The following is a 6,518-nucleotide window of genomic DNA, read 5'->3' on the forward strand; positions in this document are numbered from 1 at the left end:
CTCCCTTCCTTCCTTCCTCCCTCCCTTCCTTCCTTCCTTCCTCCCTTCCTTCCTTCCTTCCTTCCAGGGATAGTTGCTAAACATCTTCCATGGGCTATATTTGGAGTATACAAGATGTTTCCTCCCTGTGGCTGTGGGGAGGAGGAAGACCTGGATGTACATGACTAGGTTACAGGTCTCAAATAAATAATATTTTTGTTTGCTTGTTTTTTATTTAAGGAGAATATTTAAATAGTAAAACCGGGTCAGAGCTCCTTAGTCTGCCTTGCAGATTCTTTCTGATCAGGGCCTCAGCATTGGTTCCCAAACTGGGCTACACATAAGATCATCTTTTTAAAAATACACTAAATGTACTTTCCTCTTGTTTGGACAAATTTCTGTGATGTGGCAGCAGAACAATGACCCCCGCCCCCGCCGCCACAAAAATGTCCACTTCCCAATACCTGGGACCTGTGAATTCGTTAGGATGCATGCTGTCTTAGTTTGGGCTGCTGTAACAAAGTACCATAAACTGGATGGCTTAAACAACAGAAATTTATTTCTCACAGTTCTGGAGGATGGCAAGTCCAAGATCAAGTTACTGGCAGATTTGGTGCCTGGTGAGAGCCTGCTTGCTGGTTCATAAATGACCATCTTTTCGTTGTGTCCTCACATGGCAGTAAAAGGGCAAGAGAGCTCTCTGGGGTCCCGGTTATAAGGGCATGAATACCGATCATTCATGAGGGCTCTACCCTCATGACTGAATTTCCTCCCAAAGGCCCCTCTTAATTGAAAAAAATTTTTTTGGCCGTGCCGCGCAACATGCGGGATCTTAGTTCCCTGACCAGGGATGGAACCCTCACCCCCTGCGGTGGAAGTGCGGAGTCTTAACCACTGGACCACCAGGGAAGTCCCAAAGGCCCCTCTTAATATCATCACACTGGGGGTTAAGATTTCAAAATATGAATTTTGTGGTGTCACAGTCAGTCCACTGCACATGCCAAGGGGGAATTAAGGTAGCAGATGGAGTTAAGGTCACTAATCAGCTGGCTTTAAAATAGAGAGATTATCCTGTATTATCTGAGTGGGCCCAATGTAATCACAAGGACACAATGTCCTTAAAGGTGGAAGAGGCTGGCAGAAGAGAAAGTCAGAGAGATGGCAGCAGGAGGAGGACTCAGCCTGATGTTGTTGTCCTTGAAGATGGAGGAAGGAGCCATGAACCAAGGAAAGTGGGCAGCTCCTAGAAGCTGGAAAAGGAAAGGAAACAGATTTTCCGCTACAGCCTCTAGGAAGGAATGAACCTTGAACTTGGCCCAGTGAGATCCCTATCAGACTTCTAATCTACAAAATAACACACTTGTGCTCTTTAAGCCACTAAGTTTGTTGTGATTTGTCACAGCAGCAACAGAGAACAAATACAATGATGTGTTACATAAAATATCAAAGTACAGAATAATGCACAGAGTGTGCTGCAACCAGTTGTGTGAATATGTACTTTTGCACATGTGTTTGTAAAGAAGACGAGTGGGTCTCGACATTGGCTATACATTAGGGTGATCTGGAAAGCTTAAGAACAAATCCCAAGGGCCAGGCTGCAATCCTGTAGATCAGAACCTCTAGGAGCGGGGGGACGGGGCAGAAGTACCCAAGCATTAGTATCTTTTGAAGCTTCCCAGCAGGTTGAGGCCATTGGTATAGACTGTCTGTCTCATCTCTGGAAGGTTAAGCATTGGGGAACAGGGTGACTGTGGGACCAGGGAGGGAAAGAGAGACTAGTTTTGAACTTCACTGTATACCTTTTTTTTAAAAAATTATTTATTTGGTTGCACTGGGTCTTAGTTGTGGCGGGCGAGCTCCTTAGTTGTGGTATTTGAACTCTTAGTTGAGGCATGCATGTGGGATCTAGTTCCCTGACCAGGGATCGAACCCAGGCCCCCGCGATTAAGACCATGGAGTCTTAACCACTGCGCGACCAGGGAAGTCCCTTCATTGTACCCCTTAAAAAAAACTTTTTTTTTTTTTGCGGTACGCGGGCCTCTTACTGTTGTGGCCTCTCCCGTTGCAGAGCACAGGCTCCGGATGCGCAGGCTCAGTGGCCATGGCTCATGGGCCCAGCCGCTCCGAGGCATGTGGGATCTTCCCAGACCGGGGCACGAACCCGTGTCCCCTGCATCAGCAGGCGGACTCTCAACCACTGCGCCACCAGGGAAGCCCCCCCAAAAAAACTTTTTATCATGGAAAATTTCAGCGTATACAAAAATAGAATAGTATAACGAACCCCTATGTTTCCATCACCCAGCTTCAACAATTACTAACATTTTGTACCCTTTTAATTTTCTAGCATGTGCATGTTATATATCAAGATAAATAAATAAAATGAAAATAAAATAAATACATGTGCCAAAGCTGTACCACAGAGAAAACCTTGGGGACAGGACCCAGGAGCCTGCGTTTTTTTTTGTTTTTTTTTTTTTTTTGGCTTGGGTGTTTGCGTGATCTTAGCTCCCGGACACGGGAACAAACCCGCGCCCCCTGCAGTGGAAGCACAGAGTCTTAACCACTGGACTGCAAGGGAAGTCCCCGGAAGCTGCATTTTAACAAGCTTCTTGGGGGTACTCATGGTTGGGGCAGCACTGGGCTCTCTCTGCCTCTGACTGGCCATCACTGGCTGTTTTCTTGTTTCTTTCTGGCACTTCTCATTAGCAAGGCATCAAGGACCCATGCCTGTGAATGTTTTGAAGGGGTTTTTGAACCGTTTCCATTTTTAGCCCAGCAGGACTGTTGCGTGGGCCTTGGTGGCCTTACAAAGGAGCACAGCCTACAAAGTGGCTTTCAGAGGAAGAAGACCTGATCCAGGTCCTCTGTCTTCTCTCTCAGCTGGGCTCTAACACAACCCAAGAAGGAGAAAAGAGAGAACGTCAGCGTAGTTCAGGCTCTTAGTCTTCAAGGCTTTTCCTCAAACAGATTTTCATAGATACCAGTGCGAGAGATGAATACACAGGTTCTAGGCTAGAACCACGAGACTCAGCAGGTTCCTCAGACCCTGTCTTCCACTGAAGCAGCCTGGGTGAGGATCTCAGCTTTTTGGGAGGTAAAATAAAAGGAAAGGGGGCTTCCCTGGTGGCGCAGTGGTTGAGAGTCTGCCTGCCGATGCAGGGGACACGGGTTCGTGCCCCGGTCCGGGAAGATCACACGTGCCGTGGAGCGGCTGGGCCCGTGAGCCATAGCTGCTGAGCCTGCGCGTCCGGAGCCTGTGCTCCGCAACGGGAGAGGCCACAAAAGTGAGAGGCCCGTGTACCGCAAAAAAAAAAAAAAAAAAAAAGGAAAGGGCCAAGAGAGGTGAACGCAATGCTCTAGGGGGACCTAAGCAAGGGTGGGATTACATGCTTTTGGAATAATTGTGGAGGAGGTTGAGTCTTTAAAGATGGGTATTTCAGAAGGAGGATGGCAACTGGGGAAGGAGAGGGGGTGGCATTCCTCAGGAGAGAAGCAGTGTGAGTAAGAGCACAGATGTGATGTGCAGGATCTGTTCAGGGAACAGGGAACAGGTTTATTCAGCTGGAGCTAAGAGTATGGCAGGAGCAATGGCACAGGAAGCCAAAAAGAGAATTTCTGCCTGCAAGGCACTTTGTGGTTTACAAAGCTTGTCCGGTCTCTACCTCACCAGGTCCTTGGTACAAGCCTGTAAAGTACAGAGCCATTGTTATTTAAGTCATTTCACAGAAAACAAAACACAGAACAAAACTAGGATTCAGAGTGGTTAAGTGACCTACGCAAAGCCACGAGACAAGTTCATGGCTGAGCTGGGATTCCGACCCAGGGTTTCTGCCTCCTAGCATTCTTTTCCCTGTGACTGAGATCATATTTGGGACCCTGATTAACACTATGGTATGAGGTTGAACTTGGGCAATGGGGAGGCATGGAAAGGATTTTGGAAGAGGCCTGGTCATCAAAGGCACACTGGCCCTGAACACACGTCCTGGTTGGGGGAGGATTGAGTGCTACCTAGGAGCTAAATCGCTCTGACAAAGAAAGTGGGATGATTTCCAGGTAATGTGGATGGGGCAGAAAGGGAGAAAACAGCTGATGGCAGGCCCTAGAGAGAGCCTGTGGGGAGGTGTGGTGGTCATTCTCTCATTCATTCATTCGATAACACTCTATTAAGCACCTCATCTGTGCCAGGTGCTGTGCTGGGCATCGGGGATGTGCCGGTGAACTTGACGATGGGGTCCCTGCCATCACAGAGCTGCCATTACAGGGGATAGCCAGATAATACAGAGCAAAGAAAAAGTCAAAGAACTTCTAATAGTGATTAAACTTATGATCTTCAGGAATATCCGAGGACGTCCACCCAGGTCATGTGGCCTTCAGGCTGGCTTCTCCTACCTGCCTGTGGTGGTTCAGGGGAGTGAGGCTTCCTTCCTCCTGCTTGAAGTGATCTGGGGAAGGCTTCATGGAAGAGGAAGCATCATGGCTGGGAATTCATTCATTCAACAGATACTTAATGATCACCCACTGAGTGCCAGGCTCTGTTCTAGGTGCTAGGGATAATCAGTGAACAAAACAAAAGGGACCATGTTGCTACCTTCATGGAGCTACTGAAAGGAGATAGACAGTAAACAAGACAGAGGGTAAAATAGTATATCAGACGGTGCTGAATGCTCTGGAGAAAAATATATTGGGGGAGGGGGATACAGAGTGTGTGTGTGGGATTGCATACTGCAGTCTCAGGGTGGCCAAGAAAGGCTGAATTGAGAAGATAACATTTGAGTAAAGACCTGAAGGAGGTGAGGGAGTGAGCCATGTAAATACATGTGTGCAGAATGGATGATCCAGGTAGAGGGACCTACAGTGCAAAGAGTTTTACTGGGTGTTTTCAGATGAGCAAGGCCAGCGTAGTTGGAGCAGAGACAGCAAAGGGTAGATTGCTGGTGTTGAGGTCAGAGAATTAATGGGAGGAGGCAGACGGTTGGGGCATTGCAGGTCTCTGTAGCTTTTACTTTGTTTTTTTTGTTTTTTGGGTTTTTTTGCGGTACACAGGCCTCTCACTGTTCTGGCCTCTCCCGTTGCGGAGCCCAGGCTCCGGACGCGCAGGCTCAGCGGCCATGGCTCATGGGCCCAGCCGCTCCGCGGCAGGTGGGATCTTCCCGGACCGGGGCACGAACCCGTGTACCCTGCATCGGCGGCCGTACTCTCAACCACTGCGCCACCAGGGAAGCCCCTGTAGCTTTTACTTTGAATGCACTGCTTTGAATGCAAGTTGCCCAAGGCAGAGGTCTGGTCTGCTCATCTCAGCACCCAGCTCTGCATCTAGCACAGGTCTTTCACCTAGAAAATGTCAAGGTGAGATCTCTTTAAAGAGAAGTATGTCAACAGAGGGCATTTGTGCAGGCTTCGGGGAATAGTTGGCAGGTGCCCATTTTGACCAGTCTCTTACACAGAGAGAACTTCAGTGGGAGATAGGTGGGGAATGTAGGGCCAGTTGGACAAATATGAGCGGGAAACAGGAGGATCACTGGGTCTTCAGGGGATGGCCCGAAGAAGCTGGTGACTGGTAGGGTGGGCTGGAGGAGAGATGGGTGCAGGAGGCTAAAGCAGCTGGGAGGAGCAGTGGGCTGTGGAGCAGAGAAACTATAGGCAAGAAACCTTGGGGTGGGAGTGGGGTGCTGGCCAGGACTTGGACAAGGGTGAGAGAGAAGTGAGACATAAATGTCTGGTGATGTGTGCCTAGACCAGGGGGCCCTATGAACAGAACTGGAGAATTCTAGAGAGCTGGCCTCTCTCACAACACTTAGCATGCTCTGCCTCGAGTTTTATTTTCCTCTTGCTTTCCTTATCCTTGCCCAAAGGGCAGGAAGTGTGTCTTACTCATCTTTGCGTCACCCAGTGTCCACTGCTGCAGGGCATATAGCAGGTGCTCACATAGTTCTTCGGTTCAGTTATTTTGGATCAGTGGCTTTGAGAAACAGACATGCCACCTTTGATCCCGTTATTTCTAGAATCGTCCTTCCCTCCAGGTGCTAGTTCAGCTCTTCCACTCCTCAAATGCATATGGAGCCATGAAGTTGGTGGATTATGAAAGGGCGAACAGTTATAGAGGCTATGTCAAGTTCAGGGTCAGCTAGACATTTCTCTGGGCACAAAGAAGGAAGCTCCTCTGGAGCTGAAAGAAGTAGCTGCCACCAAGCAATGCAAACTGTCACCTGCTTCCTTTATGTTTCCTGAGGCGGTTGCTGCAGGACCCTCTCTGCATACTGCAAGAATCAATAAATGCCTAGGCTGCTGGGGGAAGACTAGGGAGCTGCGCTGAAGATTGAACATTTACCCAAACATCTACTGAGCATCTACAGTGTCTGTGGACACAGGACTTAGAGCAATTGCACCTACTGTATTCTCAAAGTTCAACTTCAAGGTCATTTTTCCCCAGATGCCTCTAGTCACCCCTCATCTAGATTAGGGTTGTCATAGCACCTTGTACAATACCTCTCTTAGCCTAGCGTTTATAAAATGGCATTTTATTTTTATTATTATTTTTA

Source organism: Lipotes vexillifer, unplaced genomic scaffold, assembly GCF_000442215.2.
Source record: "Lipotes vexillifer unplaced genomic scaffold, Lipotes_vexillifer_v1.1 scaffold12, whole genome shotgun sequence".
Taxonomy (NCBI): Eukaryota; Metazoa; Chordata; class Mammalia; order Artiodactyla; family Lipotidae; genus Lipotes; species Lipotes vexillifer.